The sequence below is a fragment of the Pyxicephalus adspersus genome, chromosome 1 (genome assembly GCF_032062135.1).
Source record: "Pyxicephalus adspersus chromosome 1, UCB_Pads_2.0, whole genome shotgun sequence".
NCBI classification, from domain to species: Eukaryota; Metazoa; Chordata; class Amphibia; order Anura; family Pyxicephalidae; genus Pyxicephalus; species Pyxicephalus adspersus.
In genome coordinates, this window is record NC_092858.1 from 47,664,097 (window position 1) to 47,687,366 (window position 23,270).

General features: G+C 38.1%; 1 protein-coding gene across 3 annotated transcripts in view; it reads left to right on the forward strand.

Annotated features, from left to right (window-relative positions):
- The first annotated feature begins 3,261 nt into the window (after positions 1-3,261).
- ENOX1 (ecto-NOX disulfide-thiol exchanger 1) overlaps positions 3,262-23,270 on the forward strand; it is a 303,768-nt gene continuing 283,759 nt past the window's right edge. For all 3 annotated transcript variants that reach the window (XM_072410174.1, XM_072410197.1, XM_072410189.1), the window contains exon 1: positions 3,262-3,429. The gene's annotated coding sequence lies outside the window, so the exon portion shown is untranslated. The remainder of the gene's footprint in view (positions 3,430-23,270) is intronic.

Here is a 23,270-nt window from a genome sequence, read left to right on the forward strand (position 1 = left end):
GAAACATATTCCAAGTTGTTTTAGTATTAAGCTCTCATATATTAGTTTTCAGGGAAACCATACTCAACTGCTTTATGAAGTTTTTTTTTTACCTTTTTACTTTTCTTAGGTCCAAAGATTAAACAATAAAATATAAAAATTGCTGTACACATCTTTGGATTAACACAGCAAACAATGATATAAAGACAAAAGACAAAAAGGAGTGAGATGAGGAGAGGTGGAAAGACAGCTGGAAAGACAGAGATTCCCGCAGTTTGTAATCAGAGGTACCATGGGACCAGGGCATGGTAGGGCTTTTTTTAGAAAGGGAGGTTGGCAACAACAAAATAGTGTATTCCTTACAAACAAGCCCCAGCCAAGTCTATCAACCAGAAGAACATGAGGTTAGCTAGGAAAACAAGCCGGGACTATAAACTAAACAAAGTTGGTGAGCAGTCACTGTCCCCAGAGGTGGTGGCGTGAAGGCTGGAGGTTCTTCATCATTGGTGGCATTCAGTCCATGTACATGTACTTCACCGGAGCCAAGGGGTGCTTATCTCCCAGCATGTCTGCCCTGCAAGCTGGGATCTGTAGTTCAACAAATGTCTAGGACAGCATACACACTCCTATCATCTCCTCCTCTCTGTATTTATATACTCTGAGATAGATTCCTGCACCACAATGAAGAAATCTATATGCTGAACTGTAAATCTAGTATTATATATAAAGTGGTGTTTCATGTGTGGTGAAAAATGCTGATATTGCCTAACGATTCCTTGTTTTCATAAACATTCCTCCATGTTTGATACGCTCAGTACACTACAGTTATGTACACGTCTGATTTATGTTGCTGGAGATCTTTCATTTCCAGGGGCAGTAGAATGATTGAGTGTACACACATTTATGGAGTGGTGGTAGGGGGGCAAGCAGGAGGCACCTGCTGCATCCTGCACTATGGGAAATGATAGTAGTTGCCCCCCTTCCTGGTGGGTCATTTAGTGCTCCACCCTGCACATTGCTAAACAACATTGAGGGACTGCTGTACATGTGCTGGATTTCAACCTAAGACGACCCGGATAGAGCTGCATATACATGTCAAATCATTTTTGCCCAATATGAACGGTCATGCTTCTCTCAAATGAAAATCTGTTGTGTGTACAGTAGTCCTCTACACCATTCATCAATCCATCCTGGCAGATTGATAACATCTGACTGGGAATGACCACTGTTCACTCCTATATAGCGCTATATCATGGAGTATTGCCAGGGAAGCTCTCCTTAAGGTGAAACAAAATAATCTGCAAATTTATCCCTTAAAGTCAGAGCTGTTGTATTTGCACTCTTAGAAGGCCAGTCATTGATCGTCTTGCACATGTAAAAGGTGTAGTGCAGGGAAGCAAAACTTTCTCCAGTAGACAGAAACCTGTTGTAAAAACATTTTGCGATAGATATCAAATGTTGCGATAGACATTCAGCAGAAATAAAACATTTTTCTACCGGCCACTTGGAGAATGAAGGTGTTGAGTCATCTCCTGGTGCCTATTCCTATAGCTCACTAAGGTTTAGTCTACACGGACGTTTTCCCCAGTGTTTAACCTGGGGCTTTAAAAGCCCATGTATTCCAAGCTAATCTACACCAGGGCTTTCCTTGAGGCACGTTTTTCAGTGTTATCTATAACCCTTTGCAATGTTTTAAAAATTCAAATGCAGAGTTAATGCCGGTAAACACGTCTATTGATTTCAATCGGATGTTTTCCCACGTTTTTCAGGGTTTTCCCACGTTTATAAGTGCTTGAAATGTAAACACAGTAAAATGCGGCATAAACAATTTTCTAGCAGTTTGAAGGCCAGCTTTAAAACGCTAGTAAAATTACATAAAAAAGTAGTAGGAACGTTTACATGCGTTTTTAAAACCGCCTGTGTAGACCCATCAGTGTTGAGTCCAGGAAGTTAGGGGGGATCTTTTCCCAGGCACACAGGCTGTGTAAGAACACTGACAGTCCAGAAAGGTGGGGTCCTCTATCCAGCATGCAGATGTAGCATGCCAGAAGCTGCTCTCCTCGTACTTTAATGTTGGTGATTGAGGGGTGTTGGGGACCAGTGCACCCCCAGGAAATGTCTGGGGACACCCCCTGACTTTATGGCTGCCACCAGTTGTAACATGACAGGTGAGTGTAGATGCGGGCTCACCTTGCAGAGAGCTGTGTCAGTGCAGAGTCAGTGCTGTGAGCGGTGTCAGTGCATGACTAGGGTAGCATGGACCTCACAGCTCATCATACCCTGCACACTTTACCAATTACCCCCCTCCCCACTCCCCCAACCTGCTTACCAACCATTCCCCTCCAAAAACACACCGACTCCCATCTGTGTTTAAATTGGGTGGCAAACAGCCGTTTATTTAACAAATTAATAAATAATTACATAACCATAAATAACCATAGCATACCATATAAATAACCATAAATAACCAACAATTAAATATAAGAAGAGAACAACCTAAATTATATAAACATTTAAGCAATCTGTCTTTTAATTAGATTAAAGATTAAAATTACCCCCCCAAATTGAACACCATATTTTAAATTGCAACCTTAAAGAATTAAACATTAACAACCAGGTCGCAGGTCTCAGAAGGCTTAATCCGCACACCACCATAATTCCAAATAAACCACACTACCTTGGCCCCTAGCTGCCCAGCACGTTGTCTCAGGAGCCAAAACCATCATACCACTTAAAGAGGGACCCCACCACAGAGAATCCCTCTTACCACCAACAGTGTCTTCCATGTCCAGGCTTCCTGCCTTCTAAAATCTCAACTGCCACTACAAATCCAAACTACTGTCTATCCTGAAAGAGGGCTTTACACTTCCTGCTTCCCCCTTTAACCCCCCCTTCTCCTTGTGCTGACACAACCCCTCCCTACATCCCCGGGACCAATTAACTCTTTCTTTACCCTCTTGCTTTTCCCCTGGCAGCTCTGTCATGCAATCCCTCCATCAATTCTCTGCCTACGGGTCTCACCTAGTCAGTGCAGTGTCAGTGAGCTTTGTCAGTGCAGTGTCAGTGAGCTGTGTTAGTGCAGTGTCAGTAAGCTGTGTCAGTGCAGTGTCAGTGAGCTGTGTTAGTGCAGTGTCAGTGCAGTGTCGGTGTATGAGAGGAGCACTGATACCCTGCAGCATCTGTGATAGGCGGCTGCTGCCTGACAAGTCCAGCCCAGGCTTTTTGCCTTTCGCTTTACGTTTTCCATTGGCGGCAGTGCTTTCTCCTCCTCCCCTGGCTGGGTATTGTGTATGAGTGGCTGTTGCTGGTGTTTCCCTCAGCCGGCTCATCTCTTGGTGCTGCCAGGCTGCTCCCAGGATCCCCGCCACGGGGTGTCAGTCTGCAGCATTCGCAGCGCTTAGCGGCCGAGCTGCTTGCTCCAGGCGAGGAGGGCACAGGACTGGCACAAAGGTAGGAGTGACAAGGGCAGCATCCCCCTATTCTTTCTCCTCACAGCCCACTGGCTTTACCCTGTGCTGCGGGCTCCTCTACCTCCAGCCTTGCAGCCCGCTGTGGGCAGCGCTTGTTGTGCCACCCGGCCAGCCCTGAGAAAGTTTTATGTGGCTTTGTCTTGTCCCGGGGATGTTGGGGGGTATTGGGCACCGTGCCACCCCACCACTCACACCCACTTCTCTTTGTCATGTAGGCATCTAGTACTGCACGACAGCCTATGCGTGTGTCATGGTTGCAGAATTTAGTGAATGGAGCCCATGGCCCTGCTTTGTGGGGGTTTCTGGGAACCCTTTGCTTTTGTTTGGATGATAAATGTGACTTGTGGCATGCACAGCCCCTATCATCTTGTTGTATTACTTTATGGTTACAAATCTGCCTCTTGGGAAAGGTGAAAGTGAAAAGATGAAGCACTCCTCATCTGCTATTGTCAGGAGGTTTGATATACAGCTCTGTTATGGCATCAGTGCCCAGCTATACCCAGCCATGCCAAGCTTCAGGCTAGCAGAGTTTATAAGTGGACAAGGTGCCATTGGCATGGATGTCAGTGGTACTTTGTTCTCCGTCATCTTGCCTTTGTGTTTGGTATTGTACACGCCTTCTGTTACCCTTTCCATAATCCCTATAAAATGGGGGAGTAATCTGACCCCATCGGTCTATAATGAATGCCAAGATTCCCATTAACCACAGCAGTCACAGAAAAAGTTACTGGAGCTTCTTGTACAAAATAAAGTACGCCCATGGCCATTTGCATGATGTTGTATTGCTGTCATTGTAGAGAAGTTTATTTGATGGGTCGTGCTGTTATCTGCCTCTTCCTTGGAATAAATCATGTATTACAGGTTGGATTGATGTGTTAGCAGAACAATCAGATGCTGACTTAGTCATTGCCTTGTTGAAAATCTGTTGCCTTTCCTTATACATTATAAAATATGCATATCCTCCTTAATGCTGCATGTTGAATGCCACCTAATTACCAATGAGTGCCTCTCAGCATTGTTCTCTATTCATTTTCCCACTTTAATAAGGTTAGTAAGTCTCCATGCACTTGTTCCCTCTTTTAAAAATGCATTTGCCATCAATCAGTGTGTACAAAGCCTCGCTGATATTTTTATACTTTCTTGCTGAATGGGTGGTACAGACACATACTTTAAAATTAGGAATAGAAAGCCGTGTTTAGCAGTCAGATTGTGACATATGAATATTGGATGATGGAATGCTCAAAGAAAAGTGTGTCGTTGGAGTACATAGACATATTGATTGGACCTGGGTAACATTTTGGGTTATATCCAAAAAATATTTGTCTGATATGCCCAGAAACATCTAAATATAATTGGACCAGGCAAGTCCATAACATCAAAGTTGTTATCAATGTGTATTGTTAATCTCATCCACAGGTGGATCAATAAAACAAAGCAATCCTTCTGATCACCTCTTGTGATTACTGGACCATGTTACCTTGACTTCAGATATATTGTTAATCAGCAAAGAATATATTAAGAAAATAAAAAGCAATAAAGACATCAATACGTGTGATATGAGGCTGTGTATATGTCTTATTAATTAAGCTGTTTTGGTGGACCTTTCCTAAAGAATAAGCAATGTTTTACAGTCTCATTGAATTAAGTACTTGAAGTTGTACCTGTTTTTATATGTGATGCATATGAGCTAGGATAAAGAACATTTTAATAATTTCTGCTTTGATCTTCTCAAGGATGTACTTGTTCCAAGTACTTTGTTTTCTGATTGTATTCTGTTTATTTCCATTTATATCTATGAAATGATCAGACCACTTTATTGTAAAGTCATATTGGTGAAGTTTTGTGGTGCCCATTCCAGATTCTGGCATCTGGTGGCATTTTCTGGTGAACATTCTAGATCTTGGCATCTGGTGGCATTTTCTGGAAAACATTCTAGATCTTGGTATTAGGGTGTATAGCTGTCATCTGAGGCAATGATTTTAATACACGTCTTCTGGATTGTCAGTTGTCAATTTGCTATTGTGCTGGGACATGAAACATGTGTGCAGCTTTATGGATAAAGTATCCTAACCAAGGACCTTCCCTTATAAAAACCAGAGCTGTCTGGGAGAATAAAAGAAAGAAACTAGTTGCATTGAAATATCAATAAACACCAACATGTATTTTTTATCAGCAGTTCCTAAACATTTTTTCTATGAATGTTTGCACTCTTTTCTTTAACATATTTTTGAAAATATAATAGTTATTGGTGATGCAGATAGTTCCCACTAGTTCCTAGATGAAAGGAGCAAGATCCTCTGTCTTCTATGTTGCCAACCTGTCTGCACATTTTTTTATTGAAGCTATGCATTTGCAAACTCTGCAGTGCAATGCAATTGACAGAGGAAAAATGTCTCCAAAATGCTCCTTATTGACAGAGGAAAAAACATCACGTGAAGCCTGTTAGCTTTGCCCACATATCAGGCAGTGCAGTGGGAGGGTATGAAGAGTATTCACATGACAGCCATAATGAAAAATTAGATATTTAATCTTATTATTGCACTGTGGTTTAATGCCATACTATTATGTTTTTATGTTTTTTTTCTACATTGCAAAAATGGTGCTAATGGGTTTACATATGCTTTAGAGAAAGTTCTACTTTGAAATGTTACTGTTAACAAGTCTTGTTTCCAGCTCAACCCTATTGAATCAAATAGACCAGTGGTGGTCAAATCACATGATTTAGGATGCCTCAAGAGCAAACCCTACCATCACTAAAGGGATTTATTTTTTAATTGAAAATATTTGATGGACATAATGAAATGCGATGGACCTGCTTCAAAAGACAAATACAGACAGGACATGCGGTACAGGAGATGGGCAGAGACTTAAAGCAGAACTAAACACAAAATAAAAAAAACACACTTACCTTTAATTCTGTAGGTCTGTCCATGCGTCAGGAGGCTTCTACATTTGCGTCCCTTGTCATCTCAGTAATTAATTTTTTACTTTAAATAAAAGGGTTGTCTACCATTTTATATATAATAAAAAATTTGAGTTTCGGTCCACATTAAGCTGTAGGAGTTGTTGGGGCCCGGGGACATGCTTCAGGAGACAGTCATAGACTGAAGATACGTTACATGAGGCTGCTCAAGATCACTGCAGTGCTTCTGCATCTGTGTTCCCTAAATCCCCCTGAAAAATTACTTGTGGCACATCTGATTTTTGTCACCGAAAGATCCTTTATTAAAGATTACAGGGAATGAACAGAAAATGGCAAAAGGCCACATAAAAAGTAATCCATTGTGAAAGAAATAAACCAAACAATGGAACTCCTTGAAGCCAGTCTAAAGAATATTTTCTTACTGGCTTCAATAAGCACAAGAATACACGCTACTATCTTCAGGGGCCTCCAGGGCCACATAATTTCAAAAGCGTACCCCGCAAGCTGCATATTGGACATCAGGAATACAGATAATAACATAAATATTATAATATATATACATATATAATATAATATATAATAAAATACATATATAAAATATGCAGACCCAACTCTAAGGTGGTGATTGTACAAAATACAAACAGGCCTTTAATTACTATCACTTTGATTGTAAAGATTTGAAAAACTCATCTGTTTGGCCCGATCAATACCTAGTGTAGATATACACTGAATGTCAGTAATTACTGATGTGATCAGAAGCTATTATATATAAGGCAGGACATTTAGCAATGATGATTTAACAGTACCAGGAAATGTCTGATTTGTTGCTATGGTTTATTGCACTTTATCTATAAATATTTAGGTATATACAATGTATACATCCTTCTGTCATCCATAGTTATTATCTGAATGTGTAGTACAGCTGCACCACAGTTAAAGAAAAATAGCAAAACAAATGTAACTGCAACCAGCTGTCATTTGTCTGTTGCAGATTACAGAGGAGGACATATATTGCAGAATATCACCCCCATATAAGTGGGTGATGCCTTTCTATTGAACGTCTGGGTGCGACATTGGCTGCATAGTCACTAGATTGACAAGGCTGCCAGAAATGTCCTTTACTGGTTCCTCCTCATCTTGACTTTGGTATTTGTTTCAGATGCACACTCATCTCTGGTGTCATGATCCACGTCACCAGTATCAATGGACTGGTAGCTGAACATGATTTGATACCTTCCCTGATGAAAATCCTAATGGGCGAATCTGACCTCTGGTAACCCCTGTGCAGTGGCATAAGAAATATCACCACATCTGGCAGATTAGAAAATGAAATTATATACTTGATTGATTGCTGTAAATAGGACCTTCACTTTTCCTGTCTTACAGCTCGCTCTACATCTGCACAAACACTTTCCCTTATTTACTAAGTAATCTCTTTATTTTTGTTTTTACTAAAAGTTTTATTGTATGAAGATAATTGTACGATGTGTGTGTGTGTGCGCGTGTATATATATTATGTCCTGGTTTTCAGAACATACAGTAAGTTGCTGATCTAATTATCTATCAGGTCAGGAGACATTTTTTACTGAATGGTCACTATGAAAGCTACATTAACGTGGATATAGTACTCACACAGTCAATGGTGTTGTGCCTCACATAATTTGGGTCAGTTTACCATATCTGGATAAATGGCTAAATCTGTAATGATTCATTTCAGTTTGTAGAACTCCATGTAACATAAGGCTGTCTTTTCTCTTTATTCCCATGCTGTATGTGAATGCAGAATTGCAAACTGGATGTACAAGTATTGCAAATGAAATTGTCTTCTCTGTGACATAACAAAGAACTATGTCACTGACTAACAGTCAAGAGAACTTCAGTGAAGACAAATGTATAATATCAGAGTATATCTATTGCTGAATTTATGCTTAGAACTTTACCAGTTTCATTTCCCAGCTGCCATACAGATTACTGTAACTGAATTGAGGTGAGTCTACGATTTGTTGGTATAGTTTATAATGGAAGACTATGAAGTGGAGTGGCATACGCAGGAAGCTTCTGGACTTATGGTGGGAAAATGTTTCATTTCAAAAGGAAGTAATGGATAGGCAGATTATTTATATGGGTCATCACTCATTTTTAGTCCAGTTGTATGAAGTTTTCCTTATCAAACTATGCAGTACCTTGTGCTTCTACTGTTTAGATCCTCCATTCTAGCCCCTGACTGCTGGATGGCAGCTAAACTTAGAACAAATCAAATGTTGGATAATCATTTATTATTAGTTTAGAGTTGTTGCTGAATTGAAGCACCACTGTATTGTCTCCAAAGATTCTCGGCAGCTGAAATAAAATACAACCCTTCTACATCTAAGTGGAGAAAGTTAATGAACAGTTATTCCTGGCCATGGGCAGTAGGCATAAGAGTATGTGTGCCAGATTGTTTTTTACCTTAAATTTTCTCAACAGGTTACAGATTTCTTTCATAGGAAAAAAAACCCTTTGAAAACCTTTTGTGTCTGGAGTAGAGCTCTCAAGTATAAATTGGCATTTAACATGCTTCGACTTTGCCTCAAAGGTCAGCATTACTGTACTGTTTTGAATAAAAGATCAGTTACTCCTCTGCTTTAGCTAACATGTATACTGCAACCTTTATTAGAAAAAGAGTCACATGGAAGCCACCAATGCTGATCCTCCGTTCCCACTCTGCGAACACGGTTTGTCTGGCTGCAATGCAGACCCTCTTGCTTTGATTTTTAGAGACACTGAACAAGAATAGGCATGCAATATGTTTGGCTTTTCCCAGTCTGATCGGCATACATACATACACTGCAGTGTCCTAGCAAGTATTGAAGTTAGTGATTTGGTAAAAGAGCCAGGCAACCAAGCAATTGTAACCACATGTTCCTGTCATGGAAGGTCTAATCACACCTACTTGGATTTTTACCTGCAGAAATAATATCCAGACAGCAGTGTTGGCTATGGAGCAGCTCAAACTGCGGAACATGTAGTGGTACAATCACACCAAAAGAGCAAAGCAGTCAGTTGCTGCAGAAAGGTTTCAGAAAAGATAAAACTGTTACAGAAATTTGCCCGATCTGTTCATATCCGTGTTCTGCAATATTTGGGCTGCCTGTAATAGTTTTTTTGCTATGTTCAGAAGTTAGGTCAATTTTCTTTGCAGCTAGTGCTCTTGGGTGCCCAATTGCAACCAATAGTCATCCGGGAACATCCCTGGTTTTTACAGGTAGTTTCTGAGCCTTGTGTGGTGCATAGAAAATGGAGGATATATAAAGCTGAATCACATCATTTTCCTACACATATGCTTCCACAATGCGTTTAAAAACAATTGGCAGGCATCCATAATGCATTCTTTTCAGGTATATGGAAACATTCTAATATTTTCCTTGCTCTTGCTGATTTTCCACATACTAATTTTATTTCATAGTGCAAAAAAAGTTAGCTGGTAAATCAACCAATGGGTGCCCACAGGTAGCTAAAATAAATAGTTTTTGACTGTAATTCCCCTTCACCTTGTTGGTTATGTGCAATTCTTTGTAAAAGTCTACTTTTCAGTTTTCTTGGCTTCATACATCACTATATATAGTTTTCTATAGCTTTTTTTGTAAATCTGTTGCAAAGTTTCTCAATTTGAAAACCACCAGTAACATCACTTCAAGTTACATGCTGACAACACCAATCCACTTCCTCACAATTAGCAGCAGTGTTGTCAGCTTGCTGTGTGAGCTCCTTACAAGAACCTTTACAAGAACAATGAACGTGTAACATTAGATCCTCCTTTCTCAATAACTCAGAAAGGTTTGAAGACAGAGGATCAGCTGAATGGATAGTTTATTTTCATTTTCAGACAAAAATTAGCATTGACAGGCCCTGTATTTCTCTCATGACAGTTTTCCCTTAATGTCAAACAAAACTTGTCACTCGTGCATTGTGATTTATTATTTGCTTGTACTAGTGACATAAATCTGGCTACTATGGTAAGACCCAATTCTGGATATTTGGCTGCTTAGGAACTTGATCTAGCACATTGCTAAGCAGCTTCCAGTCAGTTCTGTAAGGCGGCTGTTATGAATCATTTCAATACACCTGGTTAGATAATTAAACCTCTGTGTTTTGGAGTATAGTGCAGCAACCGATCTATACTGGGACTCAGCAAATTATTTTTAGCAAACATTTCTTGGAAACTATGATGGGAGTGTACTGCTTGCATGAAATATGTTTATTGCATGATAATATTAAATAAAATAAGGACACTTCTAAAGGATTTATACTGTGTGGTATATATACAAACGTGGTTTTTGCTCCCTCTCATTATCCTTTATGTGATTCTACCTGTTGTGCAACTAAAAAAACAAAGCAATGGAATGTTTTCTGCTAATGGAAGATGATGACTATAACAGTTATCTAGGAAGTGAATGTATTTTATGTTTGTGTAGATTTAAGAAGCATTAATGCCAATACAAAAGATTAAACTAATAAAGAATACTTTCTTCCTAGCTGTTCAGGCATTCTTGGTATTATTTATAAAGTATACAGCAAGGACTCCCTCACACAAATGTATGTGTGCATGTATGACATGCCTTTTAAAGATGCTACTTTGCAGTTTTGAAGCTTTTAATTGTTAAAATGCAGTTCAGTGCAGCCAAAATTTATCATTTGGATCTACATCAGTTTTTATCTGAACAGAAATGTATGACCATTAGTGTGCAGTATACCTACAATAGGATTTGGATTGCCATCTCTGTAGTATTCAGGCACATAGCCTGTAGTGCACACAAACCCTCTCTAACAGAATTACTTCTTGTATACACATTTTCTTGTTCCACTGCTTCTGTTCCTTGTAATAATGTGTAAATAGTCTTTGATTGCTATATTGCAGCTTAGAATGGGGGTCACGGGGGCTTAGCTGGTATCTATATAGGAATAAGCCACCTGCTTGTTTTAGCTGCATATGAGCACAGGCTTAATGTGCCCAGTAATAGATATCTTCAAATCCTTCCCTTTAGTGTTTTTCATGTTTAGAAACAATGCATATCTAACAACATATAAACTATGTAAAAATAGTGGCACATAAATGTAGGATTTTAGGTGCACATTGACAAGGTGTCCATAGGAGCATAGATGAATATGTGACATGGGGGAGTTCCTTTATGCCTGGTTTTAATCCACCTGCAGCCATTCCGTGTAAAGTATAGGTGCAGGGAAATAAGCTGATGTTGCTTCAAGATCTTCTCAGTGCTCTTCCCCGCAGTTTACTGTAATAGAATTTATGCCCCATACAAAGTCCAGCCTTATTTTGTGCAAATAAGAAAAGTAACTGCCTACACAATGTAATGATTGGTAATCATAAGGACTATATGCTGCCAGTCCCCAGTAAATAATTTACTTCTGAGTGACATGCACATACTGGCTAGCTTCTTGCCACATCATTAAGACAGCTTTATACTTGGATGATAAATCTGTAGCATAGTGCTATGTGACTTGTCCCAAGAAGCAGTCACTCTGCTTATATACCCTCCAGAACTGGAAGTATGCTGCTGCTGCTTATAGGCAAACTATTTTCATGATATACCTAGAAGAGAGACCAAATATAGCTATTATGAGCTTCTTGAAAAGTCCCTGCATTTGTTATAAGTTTGTGGCTGACATAAGATAGGGGAATAAGTGGTTGCTCTCCACATTACTAATGGGAGCAGCTGCTAGTCATTCGATGACGGGTAAAATTGCTTGGGGTATGAAAGACACCTGCAACATCACCATGCGCCTTTTTATTTATCTGCAGAGAAAAATGCTTTAAATGGAAACCGGAATGATTAGTGAGCACTCAACGAGGCTTAATTAATCTTATGCTGCAAGTGGGAAAAAAAGAACCATAGCTCCCAGTTTTAAAGATGAGACCCCATAGTGTTCTGTAGCAGCATGTGTGGAAGAAAGCTGAAGACATGGCAGATAAAACCAAACATATGCAGATTTTTGTTTAGTTCCTCTCTTTTACAATATGCATTGTTATAAGGGGACTTAAAAACATCAGGCTGAGAAATTGTATGTTAGAACCTGAGCTGTATGGTTAAGTTCATTTTACAAGAACAGTATTATTCCTGGCAAATCATAACCCATGCCTGCAAACCGATTACCTATATTATTGGCAAAGAGTGTTGATAGCCAACCTGAATAAAATATGCAAAAGTATAGGCTTCCCATAACATATGCAGTTGTTATTGGCTGAGTAATCATATGTTATAAAGGCATTAGGAAAGATTCGCTTTGTCCTTTTTAGTAATCTGTCAACCTAGAATGTACAGTGAATTACTGGAATCTGTCTTTTAAAGTTTAAATGGCCAATTTATAGGATAACTCTACTGAAAACCTATTACTTATTTTAACTCCTACTGACACCAGGCAACTTTGCAAATAAAATCTCTGGTCTTTCTTTACCTGTGCTGTGGGAGCTGTTATCTGAGGCCCAGGCTAGTGTGTATTCCTCATTTATATCTTTAATGTCTTCATTTTCATGTATTAAAAATACAAAATATAGAGATCCTATATGCAAAAGAGAAATAGAAATGGATTGACATACATGTAAAATCACAAGGACAATGTGCAACATATATAAACGTGCACCAGCATGCAGTTTGATGTGTTTCCACTTATTACAAAAGAAGATTCATAAGGAAGGAAAACCGTCACAATAAAAAGGTATGCATGGATCCCTAGGACTTATTCACACTTTGCTGCATTAAAAGTCATTTCTAATTATGTTGCTGATTGACATATATGTGCTAAAATGTATGGTGCTAAGGGAAACCTTCAGATGTGTGTTTACTGTGCAGACTTAAAAAGGTTAAAAATTTGCAATGGCTTTGGTCTCTGACAAATTAATGGAAAAGGCAGAGATATAATATTATATAATGTATAATGTAAACATTTCTCAGTATCTTTGGATGTATTAAAATATGTGTTCTTTATGTGTAACATTATGGTTGGTTATTATGATCAGATTGATTGGCTATTTTGAGTTAAAACTTTTCTGATGGCTGAAAAGGGATTTTATGAGTTTAAGTAAAGCAAAGGGTTTCCATAATAAAAAAAAGTCACCTTTGCTGCAATGCTTGCCTTCTTTCCGGCACTGTCTTCTACAAAAGTTCAATCCACTTTCATGTAGCCACTGCTTTATTCATATCAAATGGCATTTAAAAAATGTAAATGGCAATTAATCATGTGGTGCACAGAGCTTGGTGTGCAAAGCATAGTAACCCTTGGTAGCAAATTGGATTTCATCATTCATTAAATCAGAGTAGTCAGAGAATTGAAACGTGATTCCATTTCTGCACTTAGCAGATTTTTCTTTGCCTTATTAGCTAAAAAAGCAAGTCTTGGAATTGTCTTACTTGTCACAAATTCAATTCAAGAAAAGCATTTGCACATTTCAACATTTTTTAATGGGGTACAAAACCTAAATTTGTTTTTATAATTGAACACTTTAGTACTGGCAACTGTATTAGATTCATTGCTAATGTTTGTGTTTTGTCCTTCCTGCCAGAGAGCTCCGTCATTCATCAAAGACACTCAGTTTGCTGTATGGGGAAGTCTTGAGCAGAACTGCTTAACAATGGAAAAGTCAGTAATGTAAAGTCTATACAGCCCCCTGAAGACAACTAATCAACATTACTCATCTAATAGCTGCTAGGAGTCTTTGGCCATTTCTTTGTCACTGCCATATGCCCCTATGGAAGGAGATTTGGTAAAAACTAAGCTATCAATCAGCTTGGTCAAGAACATGTCACTTATTATAAAAATAACAAACTAGTTAGGGTTTTTTGCTTCATTTTGAGTTTGAGCTTTTTTCCCATTCCCAAGATCCCTACAAAATTCCATAAAAATATAGACTAGGCTCCATGTAATTAAAGGCAAATCTAAACACTTCGGGGCAGGGTCCTCTCCTCCTGTATCACTGTCTGTATTAGTCTGTCATTTGCAATCCCTATTTAATGTACAGCGCTGCGTAATATGTTGGCGCTATATAAATCCTGTTTATTAATAATAATAATAATAATAATAATATTAATAAACACTTCTCAGTCCATTTTTCAGAAAGCTTCTGATACTCGGACACATGCGGTATTCCTGTTTTAGAGGCACCCAACATTGAACAGTACATAAGGATGTACTGTGGTTTTCTAGGTTGCATACTTCCCAGGGAAGACCTTAGACATTTCTAGCAACTGATATGAAAGATATAAATTGAAAAGCAACTGCTCCGCATTTTGGTTAGTGGGGGTTTCTGGGTCTGACTGGCCAATATGTTATTACAACTATGAGATTACACTGGTATTCAAATAAATGTGTTAGAATTTGACTTTCTAAGCAAATCTGTGATTTGATCATGTAGTTTAAAGCAATAGGTTTTATTCAATTCACCTTTACAGCTTTGCCTTTACATCGTTAAACACCTCCACCATCAACGGCAGTGAAAAAAAATGTTTTTTCCTGAGAGACCCCAAGGAGCATTAAAGCCAGGTACTGATGTTACCAAACACCAGATTTCCAACAAGGAGCTGTAGGTAGTAGATGTACAATATTCTTTGTGGGGAAAAAAACAGATGCCCTGGACAGGCCAATCTACCTAAATACATCTCAAGGCTTGGCATCCTTTAGTTACTTTGTTTTTAGGCCACACGTGAAGCCACGATGACAGTAAGACAATGACAACCCTTCATATGTGCTGTGAACTTGTAAAAATGTATTCCATATTGAAGATCCAAAACCTGTGTTGTATAACTGGCAGTGATTGACAAAGCCTTTCTTGTGTGATGTGACAGATCTCCATGTGGTCCTGAACTGCTCATGTGGGAATTTACTGCCAGATGTGTCTATTCTTCAGAGATAATGACCTCATTCACTGTGGACAGACACAACTAAAATTACATACAATACAATGCTCATCCTGAGCCTGATCATCAAGCCTTTACTTATGTCTGATCTGTTCACTGGCTTATAAGAGAAGTGAAAATATTCCCTTTGATGTGTGCAAATGATTGGTGATATATTATAATTCTGAAATTCATCAGCCATGTAGAAATTCTTCCTTTGTAATTGGATTGGTATTGTCATGCTTTCTCCTCTTAAGGCTACAGCACTTAATAGCACGCTAAGGAATCCCAATATCAATTAGAAGTACATTCATAGACCTAGAAATATAGAATAATGCAATGGAATTGCAGAATTGGAGAATTTGTCTGCTTCAATCAGATTTTATTAATTTTAGTGACTGACATGTTTTAATGAAATCACATACATCTACTCTTATGCTCCATGCACCTGGATACTATCCTCTAATAGTTATATTGTCACCATTATAATCCTTGTATCCTGCATTTTGGTAACCACAATAGTGCCTGCCATCCAATGAATCCTGACAGATTGGAGGCTGCTTTTGGGATTTTGAAACGAACACAAACAGAACTGATCTATTTCCCTGATAGCTGTAACATAAGTGAAGCCTTTGTTTTTTGTCACATGGTCCTAAAATACAAAAGGGATTATTGCCTTCTGTTACTGTATGAAATTGAGATTCCTATATATGCAGTAATCTGTTGGTTTAATATACAATTTAAATTCTCTTGAATAAACCATAAATGTGATAGCTAAAAAGGCTTTTATTATGCTATAATGCATGCCTTTTCTTTCCTGATTTAGGGGAAACAATATCCTTGCTAGCACGTCTTCAAGTAATTCCCCTACCCCCACTTGTATGTTAACATAGGACATATGTCATGCTCTCATCAGAAGATGAAAAGGGCTACTGAGCAGTGAATAGGATGAACACAGAGAAAAGCCTTAATAATAAGCATTCCCATGAGGGAACTATATATAGACACTAGTCCAAGGCCACATCAACCTATTTGTAGGTGAATCTAGTTACAAAAGTCCAGTGTATGATTAGTGATATAGTCATACAGTGTATATATGGTCCTGTAGGCTGACTTGCTGGAGAAATTACATTTTTTTTGCCTTGAGTCTTGGTTTCTATCCTTTTAGACCTGTAGGTTGATGGATAATAGTTAAGCAGCTGGGTGTATAGTGGCTTGTTTCAGACATCTGTTCCCATTAATTATAGAAGCCCATACATGGGAACTAATGTGCTTTGAACAATTTTGATGTTTCTGTTCAATAATTTTGCTAAACATTCTTAACTGGCTACTTTGGAGATATATTTTCATATAAAAAATAATCAGAAGCAATTAACGTGTTTGCCTTAAGGTGGAACTAACCCCACTATACTTACATTTCCCCATTTTGCTGCAGGGCATCACTATCTTCTCCTAATTCTCTTCCTAGATGCAATCTTTGGCCATCCTGATTGAGAAAAGTGAAACATAACTGCTTTAAAGGTAAAATGAGACAGTTACTCTGCTTATTGACGTTAGACATTGGACATGACATTAGAAATTATTCTTTATATTTTATTGGTTAATTGATTGCCAAAATGGTGTCCAAATGAAAATTATCAGCAAACTAATGAGAAAAGAAAAGCATTCTGGAATCTTGCACTGGATGTGTTAGTTTGAAGGCCTGATAGCATGTGTCCATTGTAAAACTATGATCTTCCCTCCAGTGTTATCACTGAAGAGCAGCCAAAGCTATTTGGTCTCTTCTTCAGACTTGGAAATTCATGTACATATCATTTTGTCTCCTTGACTATATCTTTTGACATCTGTAAATTCAGATTTTATATTTGCATCTTTCCCATGGGACTTGTAGCAAAAGTGTTATATCTGAACATACAGCATACACATTCAGTTCACAAAGCTTTAATATCAGACTGGAGCAATCTATTTGTTAGCCATGTGATTGTAATTTTCACATTATATTGGAAAATAACTTTTTTTTGGTCTAAATAACTATACATATCCTAGTGTGTTAGCTTGGTGAATTGGGCCTTATGTGTAAAATATATCTAACACAGCAGTACGTAAACCCATTGGTTCATAGTATGGAAAATAAAATAAATAGCTGTTTGAGAGTTGCAATAACACAAGTACTATTTAGAAACATATAATTAGCTTGAGGTGGCTAATAGAAGTGTTGCCAAATACATTTGCTGGCTTTGCTGACAAAACATAAACTAACTCACTCATTACAGATTTGCTGAGTGGCTGTGGTCATTCTACAAGTTGCTGAAACATTAGGATGGAATTTGGCACATTATGAGCCCTCCGGAGACAGGTTACCTATCCTCTATTATAAAGCAGGCTAGTAGTGAATGTTTTCCATGTATATTATCTATGTACAAATTTATTGACTCACTTAAAGTGTTTCCAAAACTGACATTTAATCTGCTAATATGTGTTCCCTGCTTATATACTCCCCCCATGGTATTAACATGCTAATGACATTTTCTAAAAGATTCTTTCCATATCTTTGGCGCTGCTGATTATATTTTGGACCCACTGAACACCTCACAAAGTCTTTGTACTTTCCTATGTAATGCAAGAAGATTGCAGCTGGTAGGGGGAGCTGGCAGGGTGCTGTACATAGCTTCATCAAAATATCACAAATTTTTGTACTTAGTACTTAGTCCTTATGTGAACAGTGGGTTGGCTCTTGGGAAAAGTAATGTAAAGATCATGGCTTGGATCAAGTGCTTGAATAGGTGGGTGTGGACATTTCTAGGCAAACGTTACTGGATAATGACTGCATTTGGTGCTGAGCCTCTATGATCGAAAGCAAAGCTTATTTTGGTCAAAAGAAAGGAGTAAAGTAGAACAACCTAACTGAACTATAAGGAAAACATGAAAGAAATTAAATATAGGTATAAAGTCAGATCCATAAATATTTGGACAGAGAAAACTTTTTTCTAATTTTGGTTCTGTACATTACCACAATTAATTTTAAATGAAACCACTCAGATGCAGTTGAACTGCAGATTTTCAGCTTTAATTCAGTGGGTTGAACAAAAAGTTTGTATGAAAATGTGAGGAACTAAAGCCTTTTTTTACACAATCACTTCATTTCTGGGTAAAAGTAACTGGACAATTGACTCAAAGGCTACTTCATGGGCTGACGTGGGCAATTCCTTCTTTATGTCATTATCAATTAAGCAGATAAAAGGCCTGGAGTTGATTTGGGGGAGGGGGGTGCTTGTATGTGGAAGATTTTGCTGTGAACAGACAAAATGCGCTTAAAGGAGCTCTCCATGCAGGGGAAACAAGCCATCCTTAAGCTGCAAAACAGACCTGGAAGTCCAAGGAAGACAACAGTGGTGGATGATCGCAGAATCATTCCCATGGTGAAGAGAAACCCCTTCACAACAGCCAACCAAGTGAACAACACTCTCCAGGAAGTAGCCGTATCGATATCCAAGTCTACCATAAAGAGAAGACTGCATGAAAGTAAATACAGAGGGTGCACTGCAAGGTGCAAGCCACTCATAAGCCTCAAGAATAGAAAAGCTAGATTGGACTTTGCTCAAAAACATCTAAAAAAGCCAGCACAGTTCCGGAAAAACATTCTTTGGACAGATGAAACCAGGATCGACCTTTACCAGAATGATGGCAAGAAAAAAGAGAAGGTGTGGAACAGCTCATGATTCAAAGCATACCACATCATCTGTAAAACATGGCGGAGGCAGTGTGATGGCTTGGGCAGTGTGATGGCTTGGGCGTGCATGGCTGCCAGTGGCACTGGGACACTAGTGTTTATTCATGATGTGACACAGGACAGAAGCAGTCAAATGAATTCTGAGGTGTTCAGAGACATACTGTCTGCTCAAATCCAGCTAAATGAAGTCAAATTGATTGGGAGGCGTTTCATAATACAGATGGACAATGACCCAAAACATACAGCCAAAGCAACCCAGGAGTTTATTAAAGCAAAAAAGTGGAATATTCTTGAATGGCCAAGTCAGTTACCTGATCTGAACCCAACTGAGCATGCATTTCACTTGTTGAAGACTAAACTTCAGACAGAAATTCCACAAACAAATAGCAACTGAAAGCCGCTGCAGTAAAGGCCTGGCAGAGCATTAAAAAGTAGGAAACCCAGCATCTGGTGATGTCCATGAGTTCAAGACCACAGGCTGTCATTGCCAGCAAAGGGTTTTCAACCAAGTATTAAAAATGAGCATTTTATTTTCAGCTTTTTAATTTGTCCAATTACTTTTGAGCCCCTGACATGAAGTGATTGTGTTAAAAAAAATTTGTGGTAATGTACAGAACCAAAATTAGAAAAAAGTTGTCTCCGTCCAAATATTTATGGACCTAACTATATCTAGTTATATTTATCAATGATGAAATCTGGTGTGCTGTAATCACATTTTAAAATCTACAATCCATTTACATGGTGTAGTAAACATTGGGCAAAAAAGATGTTTTATTTCACATTCTGGCCATATGGCTCTTTTAGATGTCTAGCTGTCTGTCTAATTCTTTCTGCTTTACATAAAACACAGACAATCCTGAAGCCTCTATAAGTATGCAAGCGCATTTCCAGGAGCACAGAGTTCCTTTTTTACACGAGGAGAAGCTTGAGGCATTAAATTGCAGAGTGAAGTGCAAACATTATATGTCAACATTCGCAGCATGCTAGAGAGATGAGATCTAACCAGAGAGGCATGGTCTGACTTGTCTCTCTTTTCTTTTTTCATCATTGTGATTATTTGCGGAAAATGTGTTTCTTTTCTTTGTATGTAAATGCCATTTTAAAGGTTTGATATTTGTAATTTTTAGTACTCATGAGCTTCACCAAAAAGAAATCTTCACTGGAGATCTGCCCAACAGATGTGGCATTGGAAAGCTAGTGATTGTGTCACAATCTTCTGGGAGTCCTGTTGTGAGAGATTAATTCTTTATAAATGGCTTTTTGGAAAAAAGGCAGAGAATGCACTGCAGGGAAATCTTACCACTAAATCCCTGGAATTAGTGGGTGATTCAAAACTGACTGCTAAAATACAGCCACAATGATTTATTGACATTTGAATTTACTTGGGTTTAATAGGGCCTTTCAGTGGCTTGAAGGTTGGTGTCCCAGAAAAAGTATGTATAGTATAAGTAAGTATAAGTACAGTGATGGCTGTTTTTTCAAATTTGTGCACTCTGGTATACTGAGTCCCAGTGAAGAAGACAATATTATCACAACTCTAGGCCAGATGCTCAGAACAGAAAATCCCACCAAGCTGCTTGTAATATTTTGGGAGATTTGTTGGCTGTAGTGTGTAAAGCCACCAGGTCATGGCACTTCTGCAAATTATCCAGTGTCATAAAATGACTCTGGTCCCCAAAGGAATGCATGGTGCTTGTTTATAGTATTGGTATTATGGTAACATATACACATAAAACGTAACCATGCATATCCTGTTATAAAGGTGGTTAATATAATATGTGTAATATGTTTCACAAACATACTGATCTGTGCAGCTACGTGTCCTGTACATACTGCACTGTGCAATTGCATTGTAAGAGTACAAACTAAAAATTACAAGCCTAGAGTCTGCTATCTCAGCACTCAGCTTTTGAACACATGCCAACTCTGGAAGTGTTACTGTCATTATATTATCTCCCTTTAAGTAAGATGTTGATTACAATGTGGCTTGAGTAGTATCATGAAAAAGAGCTAAGAGCCAGGATGATTTCTATTGCTGTTACTCATATCAGAAAAAGGAAAGTACACTGATAAAAATGCACATCGAAAAAAAAAAATATGAATTTTTATTCAGTTTAAAATCAGTCTTGCAGGAATGCCCAAGGACAGAGGGGTTACACGGGTTACAAATCATGCTTCTGTGTGTGATTACTTGTCATACATTCCATGCATAAAAATGCAAAATAATGACAACAAGATCTTCCTACATTATTGCTGTTGCTGATGTCTACAGCATACAAATGAATAATAATGTCCATCACAAGACTGAAGAAAAAAAAAAAAAAACATAACGTCTGGTTCCAAATATCACAAAAAAAATTATTATCCAATTGGCCTTCCGCTTTGCACATATTTTAAGCTTTAGTACTACAACTCCCAATATTGTATTTTTATTATTAAACCTTATTTATATAGCACCAACATTACTGTATAACATGACATTACTGTATTGCTGTACAATTAATAGAGGTTGCAAATGACAGATACAACCAATGACACAGGAGGAGGAGAGGATCCTGTCCAATAGAGCTTACTATCTAAGAGTTGGGGGCACAATAGGATTTTTTTATTATTTGGAATAGAGTGGTAAAGGGTCAGAACTGCTGTCAAGCTCTCATTGACCGAAACAAATTGATGTATTTCCTTTAAATCGGGCTCTCTGCCTGCTCTTTTTGCGTAGCGTAGGGGTTCTGCTCCCGACCAGTTAAAAAAACACCCATTGTCAGAAACACAGTTGTACAGTTCTCCAGCATATTGAAAATCTTTGTGATCCATCAACAATCAAACAGTACCTTTTCTATTCATCTATTGTATTAGAAGCTTAGTCCAGTCAGAGAGGAATATTGCGACGCATCGCAACAGTCTAGTGACAGTCTAGATAAACCTTGTATTTCTTGCTACCAGATCTACTCGTGTATGACCAGTTTTTACACTTTTCAAGGTGATGCTTTACAGTTACTTTGTATCACTTATGAGTGTTATAAATATATTTTCACTCCAAGAAAAAGAATGATTTCTTATGTTACATACTATATAAGGCAGAAGCTTTCTTCAGTGGTGATGGGAATTCTATCAGTCCATGACCTTTCCAGAATTGCTCCTTCAAATCGTAAGAACTACAGACATAGAAGTTAGATGAATTGTCTGTGAGCTAAGGGAAATATGTGGTCTGTGTGGATTTTTGAAAATCTTTGTAAAGATTATTAATATTTTTTTTTGCATTGGATATGCACAACTTTCATCCAAGATTTCAAGATTTATTTGGAAGAATATGTGAATCATGGGTGATAGTTGTGAACCTTGTGTGAATGCACTACTGTAAGTATACCTCCTGGGAGAAAAAAATTAAGCTGATACTGCTCAACAAACCTAAAGAATGGCCTAGGATCATTATTGTCAGCTAACTACTGCAAACAGTGATGAGCTGCTATGCTCGCTGTCCCATTCCACAACGCACTACAGGCCTATTACTGTATCGGGCAGCCTTTCTAACAAATAATAGGGGACTGAAGGCAGGAGGAAGTATGTCAGAACATAAAAATTGGAGAACCAAGCTTATAAAGGATACCTAGGTAGGAAGACATTGGAGGTGCCTACATTAGAATGAAAATATACATTTATTATTCCTTAGAGGTAGAAATGTTAAACTGGTTTTCTCCCATTTTATGATGTCATTATGCACAGCCGGGCTTATTTTAGTTGTAAAAGTAGTGTATTATCAAAGAGCACAGATGTTATTACTCTGCCATTGTATATCGAAAGGTAGTTTTTTTTAATCCATTTTTTCACGTTTTCACCCACTCTTGAATGGTTTTTATTGTTTATTTTAATAGTTTGGTATATTAACCAGTACGGTTATATGTAAAAAGATATCTTCACAGTACTTATTTACATATTTTCTGAATTGCCAGATTAGTCTCATATGAAGATACTTACCTCACTTAATGTAGAAGGTCACCTTTTCTGGCATAGTCAATACAGATCTGTGTATTGGGAAATGGGATTTCATTTTCTTTGCATTAGTTTACAGCTGTCATCCTCTGTGCCAGCCTGACAAATTTAACCTAATTTAATCCAGTCAAATTAGGTATATATAGTGGTAATTGTATTATTTTTGTTTTATGACATAGGTTTGGCGTAAAGCAGATACTTTGTGCTACCAGAACGGAGACATTTCCTCTTGCTTTTATGTGTCAAAGACAGGAGTTTAAAGACATCTCCCCATTTTAACACAGCAAAAA